The following is a 6,921-nucleotide window of genomic DNA, read 5'->3' on the forward strand; positions in this document are numbered from 1 at the left end:
GCTACCATAGTTTTGCTAACTACGAGTATGTTGCAACTTGGCTAGCCTTCGGTCATTTGTTAACCTCGTAGAGCCTGTTTGGTTTCTCAAAACCATGATTTTATAATACTATACTTTGTAATTGTCATAACAATACCATAGTTTTAGTAGCTCAAAAGATACTATGGTTTTGAGAAACATTGTTTGGATATAACATTGTAAACCACGATATTAGACAAAAGCTAACAATGCCACTTTGGATGGGAATTTCTAATACTCCAAAAACGCCATGGTATCTAGAATATCATGGTTTTAAAGACATAGTTTTCAAGATTGCAATCAAACACCTCGTGACATTAAATACTACGGTATTGCCCCAGACCATGGCATTGCATAGAAACTGCAAACGGTATTGCCCAAGACCATGGCATTGCATAGAAACTGCAAACGTACTGCATTTCCAAACAGGCCATTAGGATATAGACGATAGCCATATATTTAAGCTAAGTTCATTGCCTCTAGACAATTTTCATACACATTATTTGTTGTTGTTGTTGTTGTTGTTGTTGTTGTTGTTGTGTCTAATAAGATTTATTTTGAGACATAAGATTTAATTTAAAACAAGCCTCGATCAATTTCAATTAGATTCAATGAGACATGTAGCTAACTACTACGAGTCTTATGATCATACGACGATACAACATGATGCACGTCTGTTACAGAACTCGTACTATATGTTTTGCTAGAACTACCAGTACCACAGAAAGTCACGAGGACTACGCATATTCAAGAATCTGATGCTATAAGGCAATCTTCATCACTTTTTATTTCTTCTTTTTATTTCAAACTCTACTACGTTAAACAGGATACTTTACAATATAAAACAACACTATATATATAATCTGGTGGTGTGTATGTGTATGTGTATGTGTGTGGGGACGCCGGTTTAGGCAGATGCCAAGGTGCAATATGCATTTGCGACGTCAACAGTACTCGTATAAACAAAGTGACAAGCGCAACACTACAAGATAGTACGGCCCCTGAACTACAGTGTGTAAAAAATCTGAATGGTCAGATGCAGAGGAAGAGCAGCAGGCACAGCCAGCGCCAGGACCAGGGCTGCGGCGGCCTGCTGATCCATGCATCGCTGACACGCCACAGGCCATGGCTAGCGAGATCGAGGCAGGCGTTAATGCGGGCCGTAGCATACAGCTGTATGCTTAGTGGTTTACCTTTAATTCTTGTCTTGCTCGCGACACCTCCACCGATCCGTCGTACGCAACGCTGACACCGCATGCCATGCATGCATCGCCAGCGCGGGCGCGGCCGGCCGGCCGGCCGGAGCGACCCCCCCTCCGGTCCGGTCACTCACAGCCTGCCAAACTAAGTACTAGTACTATCTTGCTTGGGTCTCTTGACGGCAGACGAAAGTAGCATTATTGGTGTATCTCGTCTCGATCATCACAGTCCAAAACAAACCCTTTCTCTTTGTCTGGTTATAATATATAGTTTTTAACTAAAGGTTTGAAAAAAATACCCGTTTATGTTTTGTTTAGGGCTAGTTTGAAAACCCCGTCTACCCCAACAAATTTCTATTTTCCCAAAAAAATATTTCCTTTTCTAAACTAGCCACTAAACTAGCTGATGAGTCTAATTTTCCACTCATTCCTCCGGAATTTTTTGGGGTCCAAGGGAAAATAAGTTAATTATTCACTCAATCCCGAGGAATACCGAAGGGTATATTAATTTTCTAAACTAGCCATTAAACTAGCATTTTAGCTGATGAGCTGGTTTGAAAATATTAGTACTGTATAATACGATGACTCACAATATTCTCAATGGTAGCTTTATACTCATTAAATACATTGACACATCATCATACTTGATGACATAGCAAGAAGAGAGATGTAGAGAGAGAGTTTTATGGGAGATGGTGAAGTTTTATGGAGATGAAACCCTGCATACACAATTATCTAGTTTAAATATGATATGGCAGCATTACAAATAGTGAACTGAAACTCATCACTCAAAATAGCCTTACACTCTACACTTGATAAATGAAAGCTGTAAAACTGACATTACAGTTGACTATAGATAATTAACATAACAATATAATTTGTGTATTGTGCAGTATGAAACACATGCTATAAATACATACTGTGGCGGACCTAGAATTTGACCACATGGTACGATACAAAAAAAATTATGTATTTCGGTAAACCATTTACAATTCGGTACAAACATATTTGAATTTGGTAAAAGTGTAAAACCATATGCATAGTATGCCGATAAATCTTGATACAAATTGTTCAAATAAAATACAAATACCCTGTAACCATATATAGTACGACCACCATGGTCTAGTGACAATTAAATTAGGCAACAGCGAGCTTTGGCCAGCATCTGGCTGCGAGTGTGAGCAGACATGATAATTGGTTTTACAGGGTATGCCGATGCAATTACCCTGACAACATACCCTATGGGTCCGTCGCTGAATGCATGGTGTAGTGCTATAATATGTTATTATATTTTATATATGTCACCATATTTTATAATACTTTACATGTACCAGAATATTTTTTATTTTTAACTTACAAATATTTGATGTGTTAGTAAACGACCAAACTTTAGATAAAAACATACATTATATTTTACTAGATTATAGGCCCATGCTAACCCTACAATCACATGATGGGAGAGGAGGGGCCAACGCGAGGGAGGGTCCAACGATAGCTGTGTTGAGGAGGGGGCTAGCCCAACGACACAGGGAGGAGCAGCGATGGCGGTGCGAGTGAGGGAGGGGGCGGTGGCGAGTGAGGGGAAGGGTGCTGTCGGAGTAGCGGGCGCAATGGGGTTACTGTGCGTGCAAAAGATGATGGATGATTTAATTAATATTGATCATTAGAGGTTACTGTGCGTGCAAAAGATGATGGATGATTTAATTAATATTGATCATTAGATTTTAAGTGAGTAAAAGAAATGAGGATTATCTAACGATATGAACCGTTGATTTTAAGGATGTGTTATGTTTAGGTGCAATTCATTTGATGGATTTAGGAGGACATGTACATATGGATCGGTTTTCTATGTACAAAACACAATTAAGAGACTACATAATATAATCATGAGCATTTTGATTATAAATATATTTAAAAGACAATATGCATAGAGAATCGTGTAGAGGTAAGCTCTTCACGAAGAAGACTAGAAGAGTATGTACTTTTTTATTTAGCCCCTAAACTATCTTAAAAGACCTTAGATTAAATGAAATCGTACTTGTACATGCCCTAACTCGTTGACATAATATATAAACCAAGCCAAGATTACTTGTTTTCCGGTTTTAGATGTTGACAATTAAAATTGTCTAAAATGTATAAGACTCCACCACCATTGTTTCCGTTATCGAGATAGTGAAAAACATATTTACACAATCCCTACTGCTTTTTTGGTAGGAGTACTATTTTTTGGTATCACGAGCTAAAACAAATACTATTTTAAAACAGAGGAAGTACTATTTATCTTTTGATCCGATGACTAAATATGATGACCAACCCTTAATGGACGACGACCAAGGATAATCCGATAGTATTGCTATTCATCGTCTGATCCAACAACTAGATATGGTGACCTACATATAATGACAATGCGACGAGCTCTCGAGTCCAAAAAAGTGAAAATCCATATAGGTTGGCGTTGGGTGAAAGATATCAGATACAAATACGTATGTGCCACACTACTCAGATAAATTGACGATATAGAGTAGAAGCTTGTTTGGATCGTATAAACATTAGCACAGGACACAATTTAGACAAAACCTCGCAATCAAGCCACAGAAGTAGCACAAAGGCAGTACATTTTCGCATCCGTGAAATGTCTGAAATGTAGCGGCAGCAAATCCGTGCACTGGTAGACCAGAAGCGTCTGTCTCCTGCCCAGAAATTGAAGGGCCTGACCACGACTTAATCAGTGCATGCATTCAGACGTTTGGGTCACATCAGCAGCGACATTGTATATTCGCCTACCTAGTCAGTACAAGCAGCGCCTACCCATGCTCCCCAAGTTTCACACTTCATTGCGGCACCATATTTTTTTCGCAGCACATACATACATACACACATCTGGAATATGCAAGTACAATGTATAATGTGTTTTTAAAAACTTTTAAACTAGTTCACCTCGCCTTTTAAATAGTCTGGCATTACTCTTGACCACGAAAGGAAAAACTGGGATGTATATACATACAAATAGTAAGTGTGAACTTTAATTAGAGCCGAATTGAAGAACAAAAAACTAGCCAGGTTCTCCACCATGCGATCATGACAGCCATGAGCAACATTGAGGCAGAGTTCTCAGGTCACTATCCACAGCATAAAAGTGAGCGAATAAATAAACGGTAACAGTATTAAACATGGTAGATGTGAGAAGTATTTCTGTATCTGTCCAGGACCGCAAAGGAAGAAGATGAATAGTAATGAAGTAGCAGAAACGTTGGTGGTTGACACCAGTATTCCAGCCCAGATGCAAAGGGCATAATTCAAAATTTTTGTATTGATTCTTTGCACTCGCAGAAAAGGGAAACTAGTTTTTCCCAGCTCAGTTTTCTTTTCTCAACGTACTATTAGGTTAAGATGATTTCACTATTACTGGCATATAGTGGATTTCCATTTGCTAGTGCTAGTTTTATCCGAGATAGGCATTCTGTGAATTTAGTGCAGGGTTTATTTATATAAAACAAAATAAAGAAGTGATGTGCGGGCTCTACTAATAAGGAATCATCTGCTCTTGCTCTCACGGAACATGTAGAGTGGATAGCAACGACAATATGCAGTCACATGCCAAAGCAGCAAAGCTAGTAGAGCGTCTGCTAACAAACAGTCGATCAACAATCATGCAGCAACGGAGTGAGAGTGCAACCAAAAAATAAGCAAATGATTGACCTTATCAGTTCAATGCTCTATAATGAATTGAATGAAGCATGACTGCATGAGAGTACCACAAGCGCAGTCAGCTATCGATCAGAAACTTGCACTGGGAACAAGCGTGCAGCAGGAATATGGAACGAGGGCGCATTCACCATTTTATGATGTTACCCTCGTTTCGGACTCGGTAGAGAATGTCACTATGCCCGTGTCCTTGCTACCGCGAGTCAAGGTCAATGGTTAACAACAGATTTGAAATGAAATAAAAAAATGCTCATTCGACAAAACCACCTACCATTCAGAGCAAACACCAGCAGCAAAACATCTAGTAAACCGACTGAGCAGTGAATCTATCAATCAGAATCAACAAAAAAAATCAAGTGGTCTAAGATCAGAATTGAACTTTCAAAAGTATATGGAAGTTGTTGGTACTACCTGCTTTACCAAGCTAACACAGCCACCATGTTATGCCCAACGACGGGAAGAAGTGAGGCTGCAGCAGCATGACCTAGCAAGGCATGACCACCTAGAACTATTGTTCTTTTTCGGGTGATCACTCAGAGCTAGATCATGCTGGCAGCTTCACTCGTTCCCTTGGGCAGTTCCGATCCACGCCGTATATGTTGCATAAAATACCATGGCTAGGTAGATGGAAGCTTCCAACTCAGATCCAGAAGATGGGACAGACTCTAAGAAACAGAAGAAATCAAAGGAAATGATGGCCAGTGAACAGAAGAAGCTACCGAACTGATTCTACCTGGGATCTGCATCCGCAAGGAATGGCTACTCAAGAAGACAAGAACCAACAGTTTGTAGAACGAAGAGAACAGATAGATAGAAAGAACATCGCGATTCACTAGACCTACGAAGAGAGTGGGGTGGATGCGTGTGGAGGAGATGTTGAGTTTGGGTACAAGGGGAAGCAAGACAAAGCGCGTGATTTATAGAGCCAGCCGTGCCGTTGTGGTGGGGGAGATGTAACAATATTGCAAACTCTCAAGAATAGTGGTTGAGTGGGAGTAAAGGGCAGCGAGAAAGAGATTAGAGAGAGAGGTGTGCAGAAGAAGCCAAGGGGCTAGAGCTAGGAGCTAGGTGTAGGTCCTAGGGTTCTAGAGGCCTAGGGGACCTAGACAGCGAGCTGAAGCTGTGAGTAGGGGTGTCAGGGCAGGGGGCAGCGCAGTGCAGGCAGCAGGAGGCTCGAAAAAGAGATGAAAAAAAAAACTGGTTGCACACTTGCACTGCGTCGGTTTGATGGATGCATGACTCGGGCATGGGGAATCAAGACAAACCCGGCCGTACCACATGCGGCCTCGGCCGTTTAATGGGTTGCTTTATGTGATGCAGCTTTTTTAACAGCAACAGTGCTTAAGAATGTGTTCCTGTACTGGTGTCATCAAGCTTTCAATCCAGTTGCAAATTTGGGTATCTTTATGAACTTCCTCGTATAAAAAAGGATTAAATTTTAATCTAGTTCAAATCAAACTATTTTAACTTGCATCTAAGTTCATGAAAAATATTCTCGGTTAGGTTCGCCACCGTTCAAATAAATTGTAAATAAATATTTGGATCGTGATCTATTTTCATCCCTAACTGCCGACTAACAAAGGCGTCGACAACAACAACAAACACGTCAAATCACATAACTAACCTTAGACCTAAACCAAAACAAACTTCCAAACAGAAGTCGATAGTGAACACTAAAATTGATATATTCAATTTCTGAAAGTTGAGTGAAAAAAAAAGAGCTTTAAAGATGAATCCTTGAAACTATGTTATAGAATCAGGTTTATAGGTCAACATTGAGGAAACAGTTACCTGGATATCTCGCATCCTCATACCTAGAAAACCATGCAAACAACAGATCATTAATAACAGTTGCGACATTTAAGTGACATTATAACTAGAAACACCAACATAAGACATTAAGGGCATGTACAACCTAGATACTCTAGATTGGTTTTCAAAATTTCAAGTATAAAAGACTGCATGATACAATTTCTAACATTTAAATCATAAATATAAT

At 39.7% G+C, this 6,921-nt stretch overlaps 1 long non-coding RNA gene and 1 other non-coding gene across 2 annotated transcripts; both read right to left on the minus strand.

The window, feature by feature from the left end:
• Positions 1 to 3,734: 3,734 nt before the first annotated feature.
• On the minus strand, positions 3,735 to 5,810 carry LOC115032962 (MIR167dHG). Its single transcript, NR_163732.1, has one exon. It is a non-coding gene; the product is annotated as an MIR167dHG (long non-coding RNA).
• MIR167d (microRNA MIR167d) lies at positions 5,367 to 5,499 on the minus strand. The gene has a single exon (NR_121037.1). It is a non-coding gene; the product is annotated as a microRNA MIR167d (primary transcript).
• Positions 5,811 to 6,921: the final 1,111 nt, after the last annotated feature.

This window comes from Zea mays, chromosome 1 (genome assembly GCF_902167145.1).
Source record: "Zea mays cultivar B73 chromosome 1, Zm-B73-REFERENCE-NAM-5.0, whole genome shotgun sequence".
NCBI classification, from domain to species: domain Eukaryota; kingdom Viridiplantae; phylum Streptophyta; class Magnoliopsida; order Poales; family Poaceae; genus Zea; species Zea mays.